The 24,308-nt window shown below is 42.5% G+C and overlaps 1 pseudogene; it reads right to left on the reverse strand.

Moving 5' to 3' along the window:
- Window positions 1-675: 675 nt before the first annotated feature.
- On the reverse strand, window positions 676-9,682 carry LOC121863033 (annotated as a pseudogene).
- Window positions 9,683-24,308: the final 14,626 nt, after the last annotated feature.

The raw sequence follows: 24,308 nt of genomic DNA on the forward strand, positions 1-24,308 counted from the left end.
GACATCAACGAAGCAGTGACCCCGAAGAACCAAGATGGCCTCTATGAACGAGTATAATTGTTACACTTTCTGCTTGTGTATCATCGAAGAGAAAATATTTAAGTTACCCAACAAACTATAGTACAGGTTGACAATCCCTTATCCGAAATCCTTGGGGCCAGAGGAATTTCGGGATTTTTCGGTTTTCAGAATGGTTAGATTTTTTTTTTTTTTTTAAACAGGGATTAGCCGACCCAGGCAGAGATCACTGACCCACATAAGAGACAATATCGAATAATAATAAAATATACCAAAGTGTGAATCGGTTATTATAATTATCTTACAACATGGAGAATCAGAGGTGGATCTGTTAGACTGAGAGACAGGTTCTTCTTCTAAAACACCTGCGATAGACGATGTGAATCATTGTTTCATTCAGTATCATTCTTTAACCTGCCTCCTGCTACCTATTGTTGCCTATCATTACCTATTACTATATATTACTACCTATTATAACCTATTACTGCTTATTACTACATATCGTTGCCTATATTTACGTATTACTACATATTACTAACTATTACTACATATTACTGCCTATTATTACCCATTACTGCCTATTACTGCCCATTATTACCTATTATTACCTATTACTGCCTCTTACAGTCTTGTATATCGATTGATGTGTTAGGAAGTGGTTGGGTCAGACCATACCAGGATGAGTCAGGATAAGGAGCTCCTGCGTCGGTTCCTGGATGACAAGAAGACTTACCTAGACACAGAGAGTACAGACTGGAGGCCGGGAAGTGTATTATCTACTTATAAGTTCTGGAAAATAAATAAAAAAAAACCAATGTATTTTTTGTTTTAATTCATTATTATTCATATCATACATAATAGTGGATTATACATAAGTTATTTACCTTTCACAGGATGAATAATGGAGGCATGTGGAGGGAGATGGTGGTGGGAGAATTGATTTGTAGAGTAGCCCGGGGACTAAGAGTGAGCCAGGGGGACCAGTGTGTGTGTGTGTTGGACGAGGTAAGGGCAAAAAAGAAAATCTGAAGTGGGAAGATTTCTGGTGAGATTAGAATACGTGGAGGTGTTGACAGACGTTTATGGGTTATGTATCAGGACGACAAGGAGAGGTAAAGAGTCCTATTGATCTTCGTAGAGGCTTGGCATGAAGGAACCACTGGTGGGGAAGCCCTGAGGTACGGGCGGTAGGTCCTCTGGTTGACCAACATGTAGGACACCCACCATCCCAAGCTCCGAGTGGAAGGACAGATGGCAGTGCATCAGCCACCAACCTGTACGGCAAAGATAAATATTGACCATAATTTATTTCCGCCTTGTTGTTAGTGACCCACACCTATCAAACCTGTCAAACTCCCTCTGATTTAATTTAGTTTAAATATTTGAAACTATTTATTATGATTATGTTACCTTCGACTTGACGACTGAAAGGATATTAAATGGAAAAACTTACAAATTTTAAAGATTTTCTTTTTTTCTTAGTACAAACAGAACCTCTTAATCAAGTTTTCCAGAAGTTGAGATACGACTTTTTTGTGGTAACAGTTGGTTGACCAGGGAGCTGCAGAAATGTTGCATCACTAATAATTGAAGCGATTTATGTGATGGATCCTATTTTGGACAATAGATCCTTCGAATTCAAACGTCCAGCTGTTAAATATCCTTGAAGCAAATTACCTTTACTAACTAATCGGTCTTCCTGTGGTGGAGTGCATGTGTGTGTGTGTGTGTGTGTGTGTGTGTGTCTTAACCCTGTGGATGTCAACCATTGTGGGCTGATGAAGAGGCAAGACAACAGTAGTCAGTCTTGTTTATGTGGCCAACAGCATGAGACACCCCCTCCCCTCCCCTCCCCTCCCTCATCCTACAAAAACAAAAGCCCTTGGCCCTGGTGTTGGGGCGTCGTATCCATGTTCATTAAACTAACTGTTGATATTGAATACTGCCACAATATTCAACACTCATAATTATTTTACCTGTGAGTCTACTTATTTATAAAGAAAAATATGATGTAATACAGAATCAGAATATAGAAAATTCATCCTTCAACTTTTCGAAAGATTTTACTGTCAATAGAAAGTCGAAATTTAAGTGAAGAAGGTAAGTTGATTTTGAATATAAGTGTGAAATACATAATCACCTGAAGAATCTCCGCCCAGGTAGTACTGGAGGGGAGGGGGTGTTCAGGTGATCCAAAATATGGAATAATATAAATCAGAATTATCAAACAGTGTAATGTCAGTCCACGTGATTTCTGGAATACTGAGGAGGCCTCACCAGGGTTATCGGCAGTGAACCTGACGATGGTGTAGCCTCCGTCAGGAATGGCCACGGTGTCTTTTTAATGGAGTTGTACAGCTTGCGGGTGACGCCTCCAGCAGCGTCCAGGGCCTTAACCTCCTCCAGTGTCGTATTACTGCAAGATAAGATAAACGTTAAGCAGAACACAAATACTAATGTATACTCTTGTTTAGAAAGCCGATCGTTGTTGAGTGATGACCGTCTGCTAATTCATCACTCAGTTAAAGAAGAGAAAAGTTGGTACCATACTGTGAACTGAGCCTTCAGTACACAAGAGGGGCAGCATGGCTGGGTACAATACACCACTTCCCCAACTTATAAACACAGGTAACCATTTACAGCTGGGTGAACTGGGAACGCCTGGATGGAACCACCGACCCTCTGAACAACAACAAACAACTAAAACTAAATGTGTACTATAGTTACGCCATTCATTCGGTTCCTTTAAATATTTTCTCATTTTCGTGGTTTAGTCAGGCAAGATACATCACTTGGCAGTATTTCCTTAACGTATCAGGGTTTATTTTCATTTTTTATAAGACTTTCGGTGCTGGTAGATGACAGACAGTAGTTCCTCAGTTGTGTTCCATCTTTACTCGTCGAGGCAACAGTCTAGTCCTCTCATTTACGGTTGACGTTATAATATTACTAGTGCCCCTCAACACCATATAATAGACTCAGGACTATGCTGTGTACAACGACGACATGCAAATCTTCACTACACCATTATCCAGGTAAGTTGTTTATTCGTCCATAAAACCCAACGATAAATTGTTATGCTTTGTGTTGACGTGTGGGAGTGTGAAGTCAGTCAGGCGAGGTGTTCGATATTATTATTATTATTATTATTATTATTATTATTATTATTGTTATTATTGTTATTATTATTATTATTATTATTATTTATTATTATTATTATTATTATTATTATTATTATCTTTATCTTGATCTACTCCATCATATCTAAAGAATCCTGCAAATAAATCGATAGTCTTTATAGGGAAGAGTTTTAGAAATTGATTCATTATTTACGAAAATGTAATTAGAGAAAAGGAAGAGATTTTGTAGGGTAACTACTGTAATATTTCGAATTTTTTCTATACTTTTTACTTTACCTTTACCCTCTTCACCACTGATCGGCTCGCTAGCCGCTTTGGCGATCGGTCTCTGTTACGCACTGTTGGTAAGTACTGTACTGGCTCCTGAATGTATCTGTACCTGCTTCAGTGTTGGTCAAGTCTGGTCTTGAAAGAGCTCACACTCGGTGCCGTCACAACACACTGGCAGATTGGTCCAAGAGTTCACAACTCTCACTCCGAAAAAGTTACCCCTCACAGTTTTCTGGACCTGTGGCTTCTTCAACCTTGAGCTGTGACCCCTTGTGGAGCTGACGTCACTTTTTATCAGCTTATTGCTATGCCCTATTTTGTTCAGTGTTAGTATAAGATCTATCTATCTATCTATCTATCTATCTATCTATCTATCTATCTATCTATCTATCTAAACTCACCTGCCAAGACGGTCCATAGACAATATGTGGAAGTTGTGGCTGTGGAGGTGGATGGGGTGGTTCTCGTCTCCTGTCAATCCCTGATTCACCAACACCAGCTCCACCGTCTCCCCCAACGCCACCTCCAACACGTAGGTACAGCTGCAGAAGTCGCCGACGCAGGGAGTCCTAGGGAGGGGGAAGGTCGTTGTTTGTTGTGGTTGTGGTTAGAGAATGATTATAAGTTGAGAGAGAGAGAGAGAGAGAGAGAGAGAGAGACAGACAGACAGAAAAACAATTAAAACGCTCATATTACACATTTTCCCTTTAAATACTCTTTAACTAAAAAAAATCAAGACAAATATCAACTCAAAATCCAGGAAAAAAAAAAAAATCAATTCTCACGTTTATAATAATTCTTGGAGACGTGTGGAGAGAGATCCAACTAACCTTACCTAACCTAACCTAACCTAACCTAACCAACTAACCTGACCGTAGAGGCAGAGTGTGGGCTGTGGGTCGGTGGATTGGGAGAGAAGAGGTGAGGCGGGAAACACAAAGCTGACGTCATTGACTTGTGGGGTGTTAGTCCGCCATTCTTCCGACACTGTCGCAATGGGTTCAGCATAGTGCTAGGATGATATATGATTGACTCAGTATAGTGCTATGATGACACGAGTATACTGTATACTGGGCTCAGTATTAATAGAAGGAGTTACTGTATCCTTCTACACAAAGACGTAAAGAGTAACTAAAACATAATGGTTACTTATTATCACTAACACAACGGCAAAGATTTTTCCTGGTAAATTCATCTCTTAACTAACCAGCATTGTAGGAGTAGAGATGAGGGTTATATAGGAGTGTGTTGTTGATCCTGTTGAAGGTAAAGGCGAGGTAGAATTGTTTATCGACGTCCTGGCTTAATACGCTGAGGTTGAGAGAGTCCAGTTCAACCTCTTCCTCAACCAGCGCCACCTGAGTTGAGAGGGTTCACTGCCTGGAGGAGGATAGGAAAAGTTGAAAAGTTTGTCCAGTAGTGGTTGTTGGTAAAGTTGATGGAATGGTTAATTGAAGCGCCAGTCATGTTAATATGCTATGTAGAGTCCCCTTCACTTGTGCGTTTCAAAGGGGTTCGTCAGGTTTACAGTCCCCTTCACTAATTGTGCTTACAAGGGGTTCGTTAGGTTTACAATCCCCTTCACTAGTGCGTTTACAGGGGCTCGTCAGGCTTACAGTCCCCTTCACTAGTGTGTTTACAGGGGCTCGTCAGGCTCTGTCCCCTTCACTAGTGCGTTTACAGGGGCTCGTCTGGTTTTGTGCAGTGTGGCAGCCCTGTGTTTGTCTACATTCAACAAATGGAAACTCTTAATAGTAAACAAACTATGGAATCAAATGAAAACAATATTAAAACAAATATCAGAAAGATAATGATTTGTGGAATGTTTACATGACGAACCCCTGTAAACACACAAGTGAAGCGGACTGTACCTAACTCAAAACACGACGTAGTTACATAGAGCAGGAACTACGCTTACATATCCTTCAGGAGTTACTTATACACTCATCACTCCTTCCGAATAGTTGTTGTCGTATGAGAGAGTGGGGCTTGGGGATAACTCATTAACCCCCTCGTACCGTAGCTCCGCCCCTTGCACCCTTTCGTTCTGCCTGAAGAAAAAGGTGAAGGTGGTGGTCAAATCTCAACATGATCTCACTGTACGTAAATAATCTCTCACGAATATAGACACACCAGAGACAACTAAATTAAAATGGCCACGACTGGGAAGGAGGGTAACAGTATTGTGCTTTGTTTCCGATCGTCACAACCATGAGTAAAATTGAAACATACATCGACACACACACACACACACACACACATTGTACATCATTCGTTTCTTGTGAATATTTTACTACAGTGGCAAACATTAAAGAGACTTACAAAGATTTGTTTACTTTGTTGTCAGCTGATTTGTGTTTATATGGAAGTTTAGCGCTCATTTTCTCACTCTCTCTCTCTCTCTCTCTCTCTCTCTTCTCTCTCTCTCTCTCTCTCTCTCTCTCTCTCTCTCCTGTGCCTCCTCTCACATCCCTCCCCCAATCTCCCCACTCCTTCTCCTTCCTCCCCCCCTCTCCCTTCTCTTCAGTCTACATCCCTATCCCACCCTCCCACCTCCCTACTACCTCCCTACCTCCACAGATACCTACTCGCATTGAATGAGGCCGTTAAATCTAATCCAGTAGTTATCAATAGGTTGGCTGGCCTCAAGGACCTCGTCGAATCTCTCACCTGTAAAGCAAGACGATAATGTTATCTATAATGATGAAGGAAAAATACATAATAGGTCCAGTAGTTCTGTAACCCCTTGATAGGCGATGGTTTAACCCTTTGACTATGATGACTTAACCCTTTGAAGATGATTTTAACCCTTTGACGATGATGATTTAAGACTTTGAACATGATTTAACCCTTTGAACATGATTTAACCCTTTGAACATGATTTAACCCTTTGAACATGATTTAACCTTTACATAGTTTAACCCTTTGAACATGATTTAACCCTTTGAACATGATTTAATCCTTTGAACATGATTTAGCCCTTTGACGATGATGATTTAAGACTTTGGAACATGATTTAACCCTTTGAACATGATTTAATCCTTTGAACATGATTTAACCCTTTGAACATGATTTAATCCTTTGAACATGATTTACCTTTGACGATGATGATTAAGACTTTGAACATGATTAACCCTTTGAACATGATTTAACCCTTTGAACATGATTTAACCGAACATGATTTAATCCTTTGAACATGATTTGCCCTGACGATGATGATTTAAGACTTTGAACATGATTTAACCCTTTGAACATGATTTAACCCTTTGACGATGATGATTTAAGACTTTGAACATGATTTAACCCTTTGAACATGATTTAACCCTTTGAACATGATTTAACCCTTTGACGATGATGATTTATGACCTTGAACATGATTTAACCCTTTGACGAAGATGTTTAACCCTTCAGGACTCAAAGGGTAAAGGAGTAGTGTTGTTCTTAGCTATTTTATTCCAGCTAATGCCAGATGACTTTATTGAGCTGAAAGAAACCCCATCCACTCAATGGTTTATAGCACGGACTTTCTATTTGTGGTTACTGATAGGTATTGGTGGGTAAGTGGTTAAGGTTTGTAGGTCAGTTATATTAGTGTGTTAATTATAAAACCATTTTGTTCAGTTAATCAAATTAATACTTCACCTTCTGAGTTCAATGGAAGTTGTTTACTCTTAATTTGTTAGTTGTTTTGAGTACGTACTGTTTCTCTAAAGATTCCTCATTGATTGTGGCAGATACATCTATGGCGACGTAACACCTCAGGTTACATGTCACCGATTTAAAATTAAGGTTTAAAAGACTCAATAAAAATAATACAAGGTAAAAAAAAATATATAACATATAAATTTCATAAAAAACATTTAAACGTTAATAAATAAAACTCAAGGCTTATAGAAAAATATTATACTCGTAGTCCATGAGTCTGATGTTTACCGGAGTAGATGACGAGAGAGTTGGTGGTGAGGGGGGGGGAGGGGGTGATCTCCTGACCGTCAGAGGCGATGATGGTGAAGCAAGCAGTGGTTGTCGATACTCGCGGTGTTGATGAGTCTTAGACGATGACGCTGTCCAGGGGTCACACTCACCACCTCCAGGGGCATCGGCTATATTGTCGTGCCCTCAATCTGTAAGAGGCATTGTCGTGAGCTGGTGGTCGTGTTGTGATGGGATAATGGAGGATGAAATTACTAAACCAAATATATATTAAGTTCAGTGTTCGCGATTATACAACCCCTCTCCCCCTCTCTCCCCCTCCCCCTGTCCCCCACCCCTCTCCCCTCGCCCTGTCCCCCACCCCTTCCCCTATCGTTATGTTCTAAAACCCACGATGAAGAATTTAGGTAAAATACCTAATGGGAACTTTACCCATATTCTTCGTCTTGGTTTTCAGAATATAACGCTAGGGGGAGAGAAAGAGGGGTTGCAACACGATTTTTTCTAAGTTAGATAAATACCTACAATACAATGTGAGGTGATTTAGCAACAAGATTTTAATTAACTCTCGAGAACTTAGATTAAAATTAAATATACAGTAATAGATGATTCTGACCACAGGGCTTTAATCACCTGCTTGGAGACACCTGAAGCAAAAGACCATTAAATTTGACCCAGCAGCCTCTGTCACAATTATAGAGTTATGACTTTAAAAGAATAGAGTTTATCTTATGACTCTTACCACAATCATGTTCTAACCAACTTTGGTATGTGGTAGAGTGAATGACTTTACGAGTGTCATTAAACCCCCAAATAAAGAGAGTGAAAGTTTGTCTTCGAGGAGCCTGGGAAGATATTGGAAGCGTAATGTGTTGCCTAATGGTAGACCCTGCTGCCATATGTGACCAAGTCCCAGGTTGCTGATCTAACTTTCTGCCTCGTTTACACACAATTGCAGGGTCTCAATTGTTTCTCACACTTTGACAACACAACATACATATATTATTTCTCGCTATTGATCTTTATTATTATTATTATTATTATTATTATTATTATTATTATTAGTAGTAGTAGTAGTAGTAGTAGTAGAAAAAAAAAGTAGTAGTAGTAGTAGTAGTAGTAGTAGTAGTAGTAGTAGTATTATATCCCCCCACGGCCCCGATGTGGGTCAGTGACCTGTGCCCGGGTGGGCTAACCCCTGTAAAAAAGAAGAAAAAAAATCCAGCAAAGATCAGGTGTGCTGTGGCTGACGCTTCACAAAAACACAACATTACAACACTACGTAATTCGGACTATTGTTGTGGACTATCTTGTCTTAGATGTCCTAGACTATAAATAAGTTTAAGGAATATCGAAAATCAACCCTAGCGGTGAAATGAAGAATTAAGTCATCTTGTTTACGATTCAGGCGCCTGGCTCTGTGGTAGGAGAGAGAACCTGTGGTATAGTATACGTCACCTTGGCGGCTGAGTTCCTTCCCTTGCCGTTGATGAGGATGGTGCTGGAGTAGTCGTCAGTTTTGTAGTGGTGAATTTATCCAGAGCTGACATGTGTATCCAATCTTGAAGAACGAGGACGTGGTCAGGAGAGTCGGTATCATAGGTCTCAGCACTAAGACCCTCCGCCTGTCTCATGACGAGGACCCCGAACACTCCCTCAGAAGGATGCATCCCTGGCAGGAGTGGAGGGAGGAGGACCTTGTTGTTTACTGAGAGTTAATGGAGTGTGTTTCTTTTGTTAGTCTTTTATCTCTCTTTCTCTCTCTCTCTCTCTTTCTCTCTCTCTCTCTCTCTCTCTCTCTCTCTCTCTCTCTCTCAATCGAATTCTGAATGTTTCTAGTTTATTCTTCCCCGCCAAGATTATCACTTAGACATATACATCCACCCGTTAGCTTGTCTGTCTACCGGGTGATTAAAACCAAGTAGAACTATGAGAAGTGGTCCTGGTAGAGAGTGATTAACGGAAACAAGAAGGAAAGATCATGTTTGTATGTCCTGTGAGCCTTACCTGTATAGCGGGCCCAGGTAATTGACGATTAACAGTGAGGAGTGGTCAAGGTACTCCACCACCAACCACACACTCCTCTCGTAAACATTCCTCAATTATATCCGGGCACTGGTAACAGGAACGGTGGTCATGAATTCTACATGGCCGTTCACACTCATGACACAAACCTGAAAAAGACAACAAAAATACGGGTTTTTTATGACGTATATTTAATGTATTCAGGATATTAAATTTCCCGCCATAACCAGAACTTAAGAATAAATACAAAATAACAGAGCTTGAGCATGACTTGACCCCTTGAGTACTATGACTTGACCCCTTGAGTACTATGACTTGACCCCTTGAGTACTATGACTTGACCCCTTGAGTACTATGACTTGACCCCTTGAGTACTATGACTTAACTCCATGAGTACTATGACTTGACCCCATGAGTACTATGACTTGACCCCTTGAGTACTATGACTTGACCCCTTGAGTACTATGACTTAACTCCATGAGTACTATGACTTGACCCCTTGAGTACGATGACGAGGACCTGGAAGTATCAAGTCATCGTACGCCAGACCTTTTCTTGTCCTCCCACCCACCAAATAAAGTTAAAATATTGCCTCACACTCTTCTATAATGATTGTATATACGTTTTAACAAGTGTAGTATAGGAAAATATATTCATTTTAGGATATTCTGAGGTATATGAACCAGTTTATGGAAGGTAAATACTAATCAAGTGTTACGAACGCCAGTAGACAAACAAAATTGTTATGACACTTCATTGTTGGCCTCTAGCAAAAGCTGAGGAATTCTTTTGTACACTGTAAGGCTTTTGGTACACTTGAGTTATGAGATAAATTGGATAGAAACGATGATGGATGATGTGGGGGTTAGGGGTGGAGGCGGTGGTGCATGGGGTGAGGAATTCGAACCCCTGTATCAGTGTAGTAAGCGACCACAACACTAGGAATTATTCACACCCGCTGGGAGTTACGAAATGACACGTGAAAGGTAACACGGAATTTTCAATCATTTATTTTCTAATGATCTTAATATTTAAAATTAGTTAATTGTTTATATCACTACATTTATTTTCTAATTAATTCAATATATTTTTGTTATTATATATCCACTGTCAGAAGAAAAGATGAACATACATATAAATTAACTATAATCGAGCTTACGTATATGGTAGTCACCTGATGTTTTTATAAGGTTTACACAATGCTTCTCTTACATAACTATAAACATGATTGACTGACACACAACGTTTCATGAATCATACTGCGTTTTTATTATTTTTATTGATAATTAAAACAAAAATTAGATCATGTTATGTTTCGTAAAATATTTAGGTCAGGTCAAGTTAGATTAGTATAGGTTAGGTTAGGTTTTGAGGTCACCAAAATCGTACAGTACTTGATTGTTTATTAGTAGAATATTAATCTACATCACCCACCATCTGGCAGGGCGGGCATGTGGTGTGACGGCTGGCAGGTGTTAAATGTACCAAAGAAAAGAACCAGTTATATGATCCGTAATTATATAGATGTTCAGGTTCAGGTTCACGTCAAGAACCTCACCTCAGCTAGAAAAGGTCCTCAACCTAACCTAACCTAATAGTAGTAGTAATAGTAGTATCATTATTTTCAAAACTTAAGATCGTATAGACTTACACACACACACAACACCGCACTTAAACACACGCAACACCCCACTTACACACACACACACCCCACTTACACACACGCAACACCCCACTTACATACACAATATTGACACACACACCCCACTTCTTACCCACACGCAACACTTACATACACACACACACACACACACACACACACACACACCCCACTTACCCACACGCAACACCCCACTTACACACACACACACGCAACACCCCCACTTACACACACACACACACAATATCTACTTAAGCTTTTATTTACCTCGGCAGTATCGCTTACCTAAATCACATCATTAAACGAAACACAAAATTAGGATAAAGTCACACGATCTAGTAACTGCCTGTGTTTAATGTTAACACTCAAGTATTATTGTCAACTAAGAGGAGCACATGGAATAGGTGGATCAGTATTAAAATGGATTAGGTCATGGTTAACTGGTAGGAAACAAAGAGTCAGCATAAATGGATTAAAGTCAGACTGGGGTGCGGTCAAAAGCGGAGTTCCCCAGGGATCTGTATTAGGCCCTCTGCTGTTTGTTATATTCATTAATGATCTTGGATTAGGGGTATAACTTAGTAGGATTAGTAAATTTGCAGATGATACCAAAATGGGGAGAGGATAATTCAGGACAGTGACTTTGAACACCTTCAAAGAGATCTAGATACCTTATATTATGGTCAGTAGACTGGCAAATGAATTTCTTAATACTGATAAGTTGCAAGGTAATTAAGCAGATAGGGAAGATGAATACAAACGTTAAGTATAAACTAGGTAACACGGAAATAGAAAACTCCAGCTCTAGAAAAAGATCTAGGTGTATTTGTTAGCAACGTGACTCTGAAACTTCAGAAAACACGTATTAGCGTTCGCAACAAGGCACAAACAGGATTCTTGGGTTCATATCTAGGTCTGTGAGTAACAGAACTGTTGACGTTATCTTGAAACTTTAATTTAGCATTAGTGAGGCCACACATGGATTATGCGGTTCAGTTCTGTGTCCTTATTATAGAATGTGACATAGATTCTTTGGAGAGAGTACAAAGAAGAATGACAAAAATGATCCATAATATTAGAAACCTTCCATATGAAGAAAGACTGAAAAAGCTTCGGCTTACATTCATTAGAGAGGCGTAGAGCAAGTGGGTAAGTGGGATTAACAAGGGTAAAATGGAAGATGTTCTGAAGCTCAGTAATAACGAAATAACTAGAACAAATGGCTTTTAAATTAGATAAATTCCGATTCAGAAAGGATATAGGCAAGCACTGGTTTGGTAATAGAGTTGTGGATATGTGGAATAGGCTACCGAGTGCTATAGTAGGATCGGGGACGCTAGGGAGCTTCAAGACGAAGTTGGATAGGCACATGGAAGTGCTGGGATGGGTGTGAAAGGGATCTGCCCTGTATGGGCCAGTCGGCCTCCTGCAGTATCCCACTTTCTTATGTTCTTATGTTCTTATGTTATGTAACCTAATATGTACTGACTCGATACCTAACCCTTTAATTTGTGCTCCACTGCTATTTTTGTTATTTTTTTGTTATTTTCTGCTACATAGTATCTTGTCGTTGAAAGTTAGTGCCTCCTCAGACAACTGGCTCGTGTTCCTTCTCCATACTCCACTGCCTGAAATCCTGTTCCTCTCTTCTTAGTGAGTAGTGCTGTTCAGATCATCAATCGCTCTCCTCCTCCTCTCCCAATAAAATTAAGTTCTTTTATATTTTTTTTATGATTTTCATGTCAGATAAGATCAAGACAGGTCTTGCGGTTAATGACGGTGTAATTTTAGGGGGAGGGAGCTTATGGGGGCTTTAGGGGGGCTTCAGGGGGCTGGAACAGTGGGTAATTCCCTAGACAGGATTTCAAGCAAGGTTGGCAAAACTTCCGTGTGTTAGGAGCTATTTTTTCCATGGTTATCCAAAGCGTGGGCTGGGCTGGGCTGGGCTGGGCTGGTCAGGGGCTGGGCTGGTCAGGCTGGGCTGGTCAGCTGGGCGGGGTGGGCTGGTCAGGGCTGGGCTGGTCAGGGCTGGGTTTGGTCAGGGCTGGGTTTGGTCATGTGCTAGGTGGGATCGAGTTAATTGGTTCTGCTGAAGGGCGAGGGGGCCGGTTGGGAATTTTCATTGATACGTGGTCACTCTTATGATTACATGTAATAACTGTATGATTTATGTAAGTAAGTGGCACATAACAGGTTCCAGGTTATGTTGACTAGTCTAACACTCTCTCTCTCTCTCTCTCTCTCTCTCTCTCTCTCTCCTAGTGTGAACGAAGAGAATAGAATGTACACATGATCTGTATTCTTCTCACAGTCAAAGAACGAGAAGTCTTAGAGAGATTAGGAAGGAAGGAAGGGAGGAAGGAAGGATGGAAGGAAGGAAGGATGGAAGGAAGGAAGGAAGGAAGGAATAACACTATACCTTAAATAATATACCCTCAACAAATACATGAAAAAACAGAAGAGTAATACACAATGGCAACAACCAAACAAGTTAGTCCCTTGGTTGATTTTCTGACCTTCAACTGCTAGGGAACAGAGTCAGGTGGATACGACGAGTCTGGTTGTTTACGTCGACACGGACTTAAGGAGACTTCAAGGTTATTGTGGCGGTGTTTCTAAGATTGTGAGGTATGTGTGTGTCTTACCCCTCCACCTTCCCCTCCACCTTCCCCTCCCCCTCTTCTCCCTGCCCCTTCCCCTCCCCTTCTCCACCCTTCCCCTTCCCCCAGCCCCCCACCAACATCAAGCTCACTCCTAACCTAACCTTGACGTGCCTAACTTCCCTGTGAGGCAGGAGGTGCACGGAAACTTTAAAGGTTAGGTTAGGTTAAATAAGGTTACAGTTAAGATAGGTTAGAGCTAGGTTAAGTTAAATTAGGATTAGCTTAAGTTAGGTTAGAATTTTGTTAATTCATGGAAGCCACACATCCACAACATTGCTAAAGCTGCCTCATGAAAGCTGGGAATGCTGTACAGATGCGGTAGTTTCTTAACTCCTGAGCAGTTGCTTCAAGTTTATAAGGGATTCATTCATCCTAACTTGGAGTACTGCTCTCATATCTGGGGTGGCTCTTCTTCTGTCCAGTTGTTAGATAGGGTGGAATCAAAGGTATTTCGTCTTATTAACTTTCTTCCCTTAGTTGATAATCTCTGTTCTCTTTCTCTTGCCACAATGTTGCTTCACTCTCTCTCTTTTACAGGTACTTTAACGGGCAATGTTCGGTGGATTTGGCATCCTGTGTAGTTCCGGCAAGGCCGTGGGCCCGTAACATACGACTTGCCCGCGGTGCCCACCATTTCTCTGTGGATGTCGGTCACACGAGAATAACCCGTTATAGTACCTCCTTCTTCCCTCACACAGCCAAGCTGTGGAATGCTCTGCCTTCTTCTGTATTTCCATGCTCTTACAATCTGTCTCACTTCAAAAAGCTGGTTTTCCGGCATCTTCGTGGTGTAGATTAATTTAGTTTTTTCTTTTCTGTTTTAATTTCTTTTTACTCCTATTTTTTCGCTCCCTAGGCCCCGTTGTGGGTCGATGACCAGTGCCCGGGTGGGCTATTCCCTTTAAAAAAAAAGGGGAGGGAGGGATAGGTTAGGTGAGGTTTTCTCCAACCCTCCGGACAGGCTTGGGGGATGGCAGCCTCAGATTTCTGCTCAAACAACCTTCGCTCGGTCCTCAAATTCATGCCTTGTTTTGCCGTTAACTAGAAATAAGTGAATAGTGCATCTCAGTGTAAAGTTAGATTCGTTTTAGCTGTCAGATGTAAGTAGTCGCTTCAGTGGGCCAATTAGATGCGTCCTGACCTTTGTTTATCTTCTTAGTGGATAGTTCGTGTCCGTTCATCCTGAGTTTGGGCTCTGTCATGTTTATCCTACTGAGAGAGACTGGTAGAGGGGCGATAAGCATCCTTGAGTTAAAGACAAAGTAAAAGTTTTCGTGTTAAAGGAATGCTTGCTGTCTGGGTTTACTGCCGAATGTTAGAGGCCACTGTGCCAGACTACGCAATTAACCTCAACCACTTGTTAAATTCAATATGCTAACCTAACCTAACGACCGATTATATTAGATTTTGTCATAAATAACATGTTTGAGTAAGTGCACCTTGGTGTTAGTAACTAGATACGGGTGTAGTAATGCACCGAGACACACACACGCCCACACACGCCCACACACACCCCACTTTTATATGATCCAGGAAACAGGTTTTTCGTTCTTTTCTTGTACGTGTGTGTGTGTGTGTGTGTGTGTGTGTGTGTGTGTGTGTGTGTGTGTGTGTGTGTGCCAGAACCCCTTATATGCTGAAAATCCTCACACCACATTTACTGATAACATTAACTATAAGATTGATATATGACCACAAGGATGGCTAAGTGTTACTAAAAGTAGTTCATTTTACGCCATCTGTTCTGTTAAATAAACTGGAAACTACACAATATATATTTTAATTCCACGTCGTGTTGGTGGGTACTCTGGGTGTTGTTTTAAGGGCCAGTTATAACTTTTGTTTTTGTTTGGTAATTAAGGCTTAAAATTAATGCTAACACAGCGGTCAATTACAGCGTAAGATATCATTAACTCAACGTGTAACACAATTTGATATTAATATTTCCTCAAATGATACTTTTTTTTTTTACTTTTATCCTCTTCGCCACTGATCGGCTTGTTAGCCGCTTGGGCGATCGGTCACGACTCTTTTCCTTTATATTCTTCACCAAAAGGTCGGCTCGCTAGCCGCCCGGGCGATCGGTCACGTCTCTGTCACGCACTGTTGGCAAATACTGGGCATGCACCGGCTCCTGAATGTACCTGAACCCGCTCCAGTGTTGGTCAAGTCTTCTCTTGAAAGAGCTCACACTCGGTGCCGTCACAGCACTTTCTGGTAGATTGTTCCAAGAGTTTACAACCCTCACTCCGAAAAAGTTTGCCCTCACGGTTTTCCGGACTTGCGGCTTCTTCAATCTTGAGCTGTGACCCCTTGTGGGGCGAGCGTCCGCCAGCTCCAAGTAAGGACACTCAACTGAGTAGTGCCCCCTGAGATGCTTATACTAAATCGCTATTAATTCCTTATAACAGTAAAGAGAAAAACAAAATATAGACAAAGTATTTATCATTTATATTGTTTCTCTCTAAAAGACAAGATAACATTATATAAAAAGATTTACTGACCAACACTTGATTAATAACAGAGCGGGAATAAGATAACATCAAGAAGGCGTATTGTTATTAGATCATAGGCACAAGGTTCCAGTTTACATGAAGGTGATAAATTCCCTTGAAATGTTACTTTAATTTGAGGATTGACGGTAGAGAGAGAGAGATAATGTGCGTGTGTGTGTGTGTTAAAGATGTCTTAGTGGAGATGTCATTTTTAGTTGTCTTAGCACATGTTGAGTGTATCATATATTCTTCTCTCATCCATCAGATAGATAGAGAGACGGACACACAGAGAGAGAGAGAGAGAGAGAGAGAGAGAGTAAAATCGCCATTAAGTTCACGTTGATGTAAGATATAAGCAGACAGTACAGGTATATAAACAACAGGAAGAATAACTCGTTTCGACTAAGACTCAACCCAACAATGCCATGGTCAAATATGATGAATCAATGACTAATATTACTACTTCTGTGACACATTTTCCTGCTGGCATCATTAGGAACGAATATTTACATAACCCTGTGAGAAATATGGTGTTTGAAGTGAAAGAACATGAAGATGAAAAAAATACAAATATATCAACGTTCACTGGGGTGGCATCCGGGAAGTTGAAGTTTCGCAAGAGGTAAACAGTACTTAGTGGCTCTTTTCAAACTCCTTACACAACTCGTCGAAGGTTATGACACTGAGGGACACATGTGTGTTCCCAGGTGGAGGTGTAACAAGGATAAGGAAGGTATGAAGTGAAGCCGTGAGGACTTGGCGGCCCCTTTACCCTGCCTTATTATCTATGACGCAAAAGGTCCCCGAATACAGGGATGACGGGACGACAGTCATTTGTTATGGTGGGTTTATTACGAGAGTGAACTTAATATTACCACAACCTGATTATAATTCAGTTCCGTTCAGCATTATTAAAATATGCAGTTCAGCCTGTACATGCTACAGACGGGCAAGGGGAGACCTAATTGAGGTGTATAAGCATCTTAAAGGGCACTACTCAGTCGAGTGCCCTTACCTGGAGCTGGCGGAAGCTCGCCCCATAAAGGGTCACAGCTTAAGGTTGAAGAAGCCGCAAGCCCAGAAAACTGTAAGGGGTAATTTTTCAGAGTGAAAGTTATGAACTCTTGGAACAATCTGCCAGAGAGTGTTGTGACGGCACCGAGTGTGAGCTCTTTCAAGACAAGATTTGACCAACAGTGAAGCAGGTTCAGGTACATTCAGGAGCCAGTGCATGCCCTGTACTTGACGTGACCGATCGCCCAAGCGGCTAACAGGCCGATCAGTGGTGAAGAGGATAAAAGTAATACAGACAATGCAGGTACACAATACAGTATACATATAAAGTGCAGATATGCAGAAGATGTACAGTCAGCCAAAGACCCCATCCCTGGGTCCCGTGATCTGTTGTCGTCTGTATCACTGTCCTCATAAATATTAAACAAACTAAAGGTAAAATTTTTATAATAATAAAATATTCATTGATATTTAAGGTTCATGAGAAGTTTCCAAATGTTCAAATATTTGTTTAAATAATGAAGAAAATTTGATGTAAGAATCTTGTGGCAGTTGTGTTTGTAGTTGAGCTGCCAATTCATTAATATAATTTTCTTCATTATTTAAACAAATATACGAGACCCAGGGTGGTGCATCTTTGGCTGACTGTACCTAAGTAGCACCTGCACAGTATACACGTATAACAATACCATTGTTTATATGCACTATGTACAAACAATGGTATATGATATGTCCTTCTTTATGACTTGTTTTATGTCCTGGGTGGGGGCTGTGTAATACCTTATATTCATAGTAACGTATCTTCAGTGGTAAATTGGGGTAACTTGAATAAAATTCCGTCAAAGATGTTCCTCTTCCAAATTGTTCACTTCCGATAGGCTTGGGCTGACCAGTGGCGAATATAAAGTAAAGTTAGTCTTATCAGAGTTTGAGTTCAGACAAGTTCCCCTTATACACGTTTTCATTGTTCTCTTATGCTTCAGAAGAAAATATTTTGTTGGATAACTAAATTAATGTTTAGAACTTCCTTTCTTGTAATTCCTGTCGACATAAATGACTTCTTTATGTGCCCTGTCAAAGGCCCCTTTTACATAAGAACATAAGAATATAAGAAAATAAGGAGTCTGCAATAGGCCGGTTGGCCTGTGCATGGCAGCTCCTGTCGAGAGTTACTACTGTAGGTATTCGTGGTATAATGTTGTCTAGCACTCAGGATGGATGGAAACTCTAATGTGGTGTTCTTGTATAATATAAGTTATATGCTAGACAGTCTGGTGCTGGAGGTGCCGTGTGGTGAGGAGCTGCTCAGTAGAGACGTTCGGTGAGTAGCGTGTTGAAGGAGGTAGATGTGCAGGAGCTTCGTTAGAGAAGATGTTGCCTGTTGCTGGCCTCCTGGTTGAATGAAAGCTGGACAGCGTGGAGCTTGCTGGAGGAGGTGTTGCGTCTTCAGGAAGATGGGCAGAATGAGAGCTGGTTGGTGAGGAAGCTCAGAGAAGGACAGCTGGTGGGTCGCCATGCTCGCTGGCGGGAGCGAGGACCGCCAGGCAGGCGAGGAGAAGCGAGGGCCGCCAGGCAGCAGCGGAGGAGGAGGTGTTGCTTGTTCAAGAAGAGAGACCAGAATGAGAGCTGGTGGGTGAGGAAGCTCAGAGAAGGACAGCTGGTGGGTCGCCATGCTCGCTGGCGGGAGCGAGGACCGCCAGGCAGCGGCGGAGGAGGAGGTGTTGCGTGTTGTAGAAGAGAGGCTAGAATGAATCTCAATGGAGAGACAGAGCTTATATACCCAGCAGCCGTGAGTCCTCTATGAGTCATGTTGGGAAAACCCGAGAAAGTCGCCGGTCTTTGGTTCGTTGCTAGGGAAGGTGGTAACATCTGCTGTCGCCGTTCGCTTGGTTGCTAGGATACGGCGGCGCATCGGAATGCGGATACGCAGTTGTAGGGGAGACGTCCACTACAATACTCCCCCTTCCCTCCAGGCGGTGTAGGAGACTTGTTGTCTGTAGAGTTGCTTAGCACATGTGAGGCAGACCGGGCGGTGCATGCCTCATGTGAGACAACGGCGATGGCGTGAATGAGCCGATCGCTGAAATACAACTGTCTAGATACACACTATCTGTGGGAGAAGGGAGAAAAAGGGTGTGTGGAGGCGATGAATGTTGTGCTTCCCTCACGACAGGTACAGGGTCGTCAGATGCCCCTGCTGGGGTGTGTGGGCCTGGGTCAGGAGCAGGGGCTGCGTCAGCAGACGCGGATTAGGGCTCGTGACAGCAGCTGGGCCCACGACAGCATGCAGGACAGGGAGTACTGAGTCGTCAGATGCGCCTGCTGGGGTGTGTGGGCCTGGGTCAGGGGCAGGGGCTGCGTCAGCAGAAGCGGATTAGGGCTCGTGACAGCAGCTGGGTCCACGACAGCAGCAGGGTGCAGGACATTAGCAGGGAGTACCTGAGGGAGAAAAGAGGGGTGTGTGTGGGTCCGCACTCAGGAACAGAGGCCGCGTCAGGGGTTACTGCTGGGCCGGGGTCGGCGTCTGAGGCAGGACGGGTGTGCTGGGGTCGGTAGGATGTGGTGCTTGGGGCCGGAAGAGGAGCTGGTGTCTGCTTAGAGTAACAGAGCTGCTTCTGTGTGGATAAGCCATTCTTCTATGCTGCTTGAAGACCGGGAGCGTGATCAGTGTCTCCTCCATCCTGTGTGAGTGCTTATCTCCGGGAGTCACCATTTGTAGGAGTTCGTGGTATAATGTTGTCTAGCACTCAGGATGGAAGGAAACTCTAATGTGGTTTTCTTATATAATATAAGTTATATGATAGACAGTCTGGTGCTGGAGGTGCCGTCTGGTGAGGAGCTGCTCAGTAGAAGACGTTCGGTGAGTAGCGTGTTGAAGGAGGTAGATGTGCAGGAGCTTCGTTAGAGAAGATGTTGCCTGTTGCTGGCCTCCTGGTTGAATGAATGTTAACAGCGTGGAGCTTGCTGGAGGTGTTGCTTGTTCAGGAAGATGGGCAGAATGAGAGTTGGTTGGTGAGGAAGCTCAGAGAAGGACAGCTGGTGGGTCGCCATGCTCGCTGGCGGGAGCGAGGACCGCCAGGCAGGCGAGAAGGCAGCCAAGCAGCGGCGGAGGAGGAGGTGTTGCTTGTTCAAGAAGAATGGTCAGAATGAATCTCAATGGAGAGACAGAGCTTATATACCCCGCAGCAGCCGCTATGAGTCATGTTGTGAAAACCCGAGAAGTCGCCGGTCACTAGTTCCGTTGCTAAAATACGGTAACATCTGGTTGGTTGCTAGGGAGGATGGTAGCAGCTTGGTGACGCCGCTACGCAGTTGTAGGCAGTTGTAGGGGAGACGTCCACTACAATACTCCCCCTTCCCTCCAGGCGGTGTAGGAGACTTGTTGTTTGTAGAGTTGCTTAGCACATGTGAGGCAGACCGGGCGGTGCATGCCTGTGAGGCAGACCGGGCGGTGCATGCCTCATGTGAGACAACGGCGATGGCGTGATGAGCCGATCGCTGAAATACAACTGTCTAGATACACACTATCTGTGGGAGAAGGGAGAAAAAGGGTGTGTGGAGGCGATGATTGGTGTGCTTCCCTCACGACAGGTACAGGGTCGTCAGATGCGCCTGCTGGGGTGTGTGTGGGCCTGGGTCAGGAGCAGGGGCTGCGTCAGCAGAAGCGGATTAGGGCTCGTGACAGCAGCTGGGTCCACGACAGCAGCAGGGTGCAGGACATTAGCAGGGAGTACCTGAGGGAGAAAAGAGGGGGTGTGGAGGCGATGGATGTTGTGTGCTTCCCTCACGGCAGGTACTGAGTCGTCAGATGCGCCTGCTGGGGTGTGTGGGCCTGGGTCAGCGTCTGAGGCAGGACGGGTGTGCTGGGGTCGTAGGATGTGGTGCTTGGGGCAGGAAGAGGAGCCGGTGTCTGCTTGAAGACTGGGAGCGTGATCAGTGTCTCCTCCATCCTGTGTGAGTGCTAATCTCCGGGAGTCACCATTTGTAGGGGTATTGAGAGATTAATGTTGTCTAGCACTCAGGATGGAAGGAAACTCTAATGTGGTTTTCTTGTATAATATATAAGTTATATGATAGACAGTCTGGTGCTGGAGGTGCCGTCTGGTGAGGAGCTGCTCAGTAGAAGACGTTCGGTGAGTAGCGTGTTGAAGGAGGTAGATGTGCAGGAGCTTCGTTAGAGAAGATGTTGCCTGTTGCTGGCCTCCTGGTTGAATGAAAGCTGGACAGCGTGGAGCATTTATACAAGAAAATGAATAGAACAAAGTAATCAGTGCACAAAACTGTGACTAAAAACCACCCACAATAATTACCAAACCACTGACGGTCACGAGTCACATATTAGCCCTTGACATATATTGTTATATAAGGTATAGTTAGATTATGGAAATTATTGACGACATACCGATTGTCAATTTTTCTTAGAAAATTCATTTTAAAATGTCACAATTTCACTGTTTTGCTGTGGACACTGTTGTAGTTAGGGATAATGTGCTAAAACATGGTTATTTGTAAATTAAACCTAACCTAACCTTAGTTGATAAACACAAGAGGCCAAAGCATTGTTAGAAGATCGCACCAACCTAACCAAAGAAACCTACCTAACATTACCTAACTTCCAGCATATTAAACAAAGAACTTATTCTGATATTGTGTAATTTTAATTTTTTTGTGAATGTGAGAGAAGACGTTCACACCTGGCAGTTCAACAAACACTGAGCGGAGGATAAAATCATGCATGGATCGGACTGCCTTATCGATTATCTACTAAATGGAGCATTTTCCCATGAAATCATCCTATCTGAACTCGGCAATGAATTATTATAGTAAGAAACGACCAATAAAAATTTGGCTATGATAATTATGTCATCACTGTTAACCATACTGTCATGTAAGTTAAATTTAGATTATTCTTGATTACAGTTTTGACAGATTAGGCAAGTAAAGGTAAAAGGAACTTGATATACACACAACAGGGAGTAGAAGTGACCTGTATTATCACTGTGGATATTTGTCTGGTTCTCAGTTAGGTAAGGTTTCTTTTACTAACACCAGAAGGATTTGATAGAAATGGATGGAACTTTGGGGTAACATTAATTACAATCTATTAAATAAATAAATGGAAACTAGAATCTATTCGGTGTTAATTATGTTTTAAAAGATCTTTCTGGTAAATTAGGTAGCTTACTATAGGTTAGGTTGGTTAGGTTAGGTTAGGTTTGGTTGGTTAGGTCAAGTTCTAATAGGTTCTGTGCATTTTCTTTTTCCTTTATCTATTTAATGGACTATCAATAATGTTTCCACTAAGCTTTGACTATTTTTATGATCTCTAACCAAACCAAACCAAACCAAACCTAACCTAACTAACAACCAGACAATTATCCACAGCCTGTTATTATTTGAGGACCTGACAGCTTCAAGGAGCATGTAGTGCAGGATTGTCTTGACTCATTGTGTGTGTTGATGCCTGTGACATAATAGACGCATTTTTCAGGTCTTGTGGTGATGCTGAAGCTTGGATGACATGGCCTTGGCTCCTCTGGTGGAAGTCTTCATCACCAGTGTAAGATGCCATAACTAAGGTCTGTTATATCCACCTGTACCATATCTTAATATTTTACTGCATTATTCACCTTTGACACAAACCCTGACTGACTGACTTAAGAAAATATTTTACTCCCTTGCTACCTTACTGTGGGCTCCTTACTGCTGCCTGTGCTGCTCTCCACAGATGATGTTAATGTGATCAGTTGTACATATGTGACTGTACTGCACCATGTTTTATTATATTTAAATATGTGGCAGGTCTGATATTGATGAAATATCTGGTAGTGTTGATGGATGTGGTTTACAATTGTAGCCAAATCATTTGATATATTTGAGACTACTGTATATTTTTACATTTCCTAAAGGATTATAATTATAACCTTTGTCTTTAATTATGTCAGTCTCTTTCCTAACATTTCCAGACTTATCTTTTATCCTCTTCACCACTGATCGGCTCCTTAGCCGCTTGGGCAATCGGTCACATCTCTGTTATGCACTGTTGGCAAGTACTAGGCATGCACCGGCTCCTGAATGTACCTGAACCTGCTCCAGTGTTGGTCAGTTCTGGTCTTGAAAGAGCTCACACTCAGTGCCGTCACAACACTTTCTGGTAGATTGTTCCAAGAGTTAACAACTCTCACTCCGAAATTGTTTGCCCTCACAATTTTCTGGACTTGCGGCTTCTTCAATCTTGAACTGTGACCCCTTGTGGGGCGAGCGTCCACCAGCTCCAAGTAAGGACACTCGACTGAGTAGTGCCCTTTGAGATGCTTAGACACCTCAATTAGATCGCCCTTTGCCCGTCTGTAGTATAAGATAGGCAAGTTCAGGCTCTCCAATCTCTCAGGGTAGTTGAGGTGCTGAAGTGCAGGCACCAGTCTGGTGGCCCTCCTTTGAACATTTTCAACCAACTGACAATCTCTAGCATATCTCGGGGACCAGACGGGGTGACAGTACTCCAGATGGGGAAGCACTTCACTCTTGAAGATCGTTACGAGGGACGGACTGTCTAGATATCTGAACGACCTTCTTATAAGACCCAATAATTTATTTGCCTGATTTACCTTCTTTTCGCAATGGCCTGAGAACTTCAGCTCATTGTCAACATACACACCGAGGTCCTTCTCACATTCGGTCTCAAACAGTGCAGTTTCTTCATCCCGTTGGGACATATGGTACGCCTCCTTACCGTTGGTACGCCCCAGGTGCATCCTCTTACACTTCGTGACATTGAATCTGAGCAGCCATTTCTTCGACCATTCTTGGAGCCCACAGAGGTCCTTCTGCATCTCTTCACAGTCCGCTTGGTTCTTGATTTCCCGAAATGACTTGGAGTCATCGCAAACATTTGATTGGAGGAATGTACAACGTCAGGCATGTCATTTATGAAACAAACAAACAACAGCAGACCCAATACACTGCCCTGTGGTACCTCGCTTGTGACAATTACGGATGATGATTTCGTGCCATTAATCACCACACACTGCTTGTGGTCATGTAGAAAGTCTTCTATCCACGCTAGGACATTTCCCCGAATTCCGTACCC

Source organism: Homarus americanus, unplaced genomic scaffold, assembly GCF_018991925.1.
Source record: "Homarus americanus isolate GMGI-L3 unplaced genomic scaffold, GMGI_Hamer_2.0 scaffold54679, whole genome shotgun sequence".
Classification (NCBI taxonomy): Eukaryota; Metazoa; Arthropoda; class Malacostraca; order Decapoda; family Nephropidae; genus Homarus; species Homarus americanus.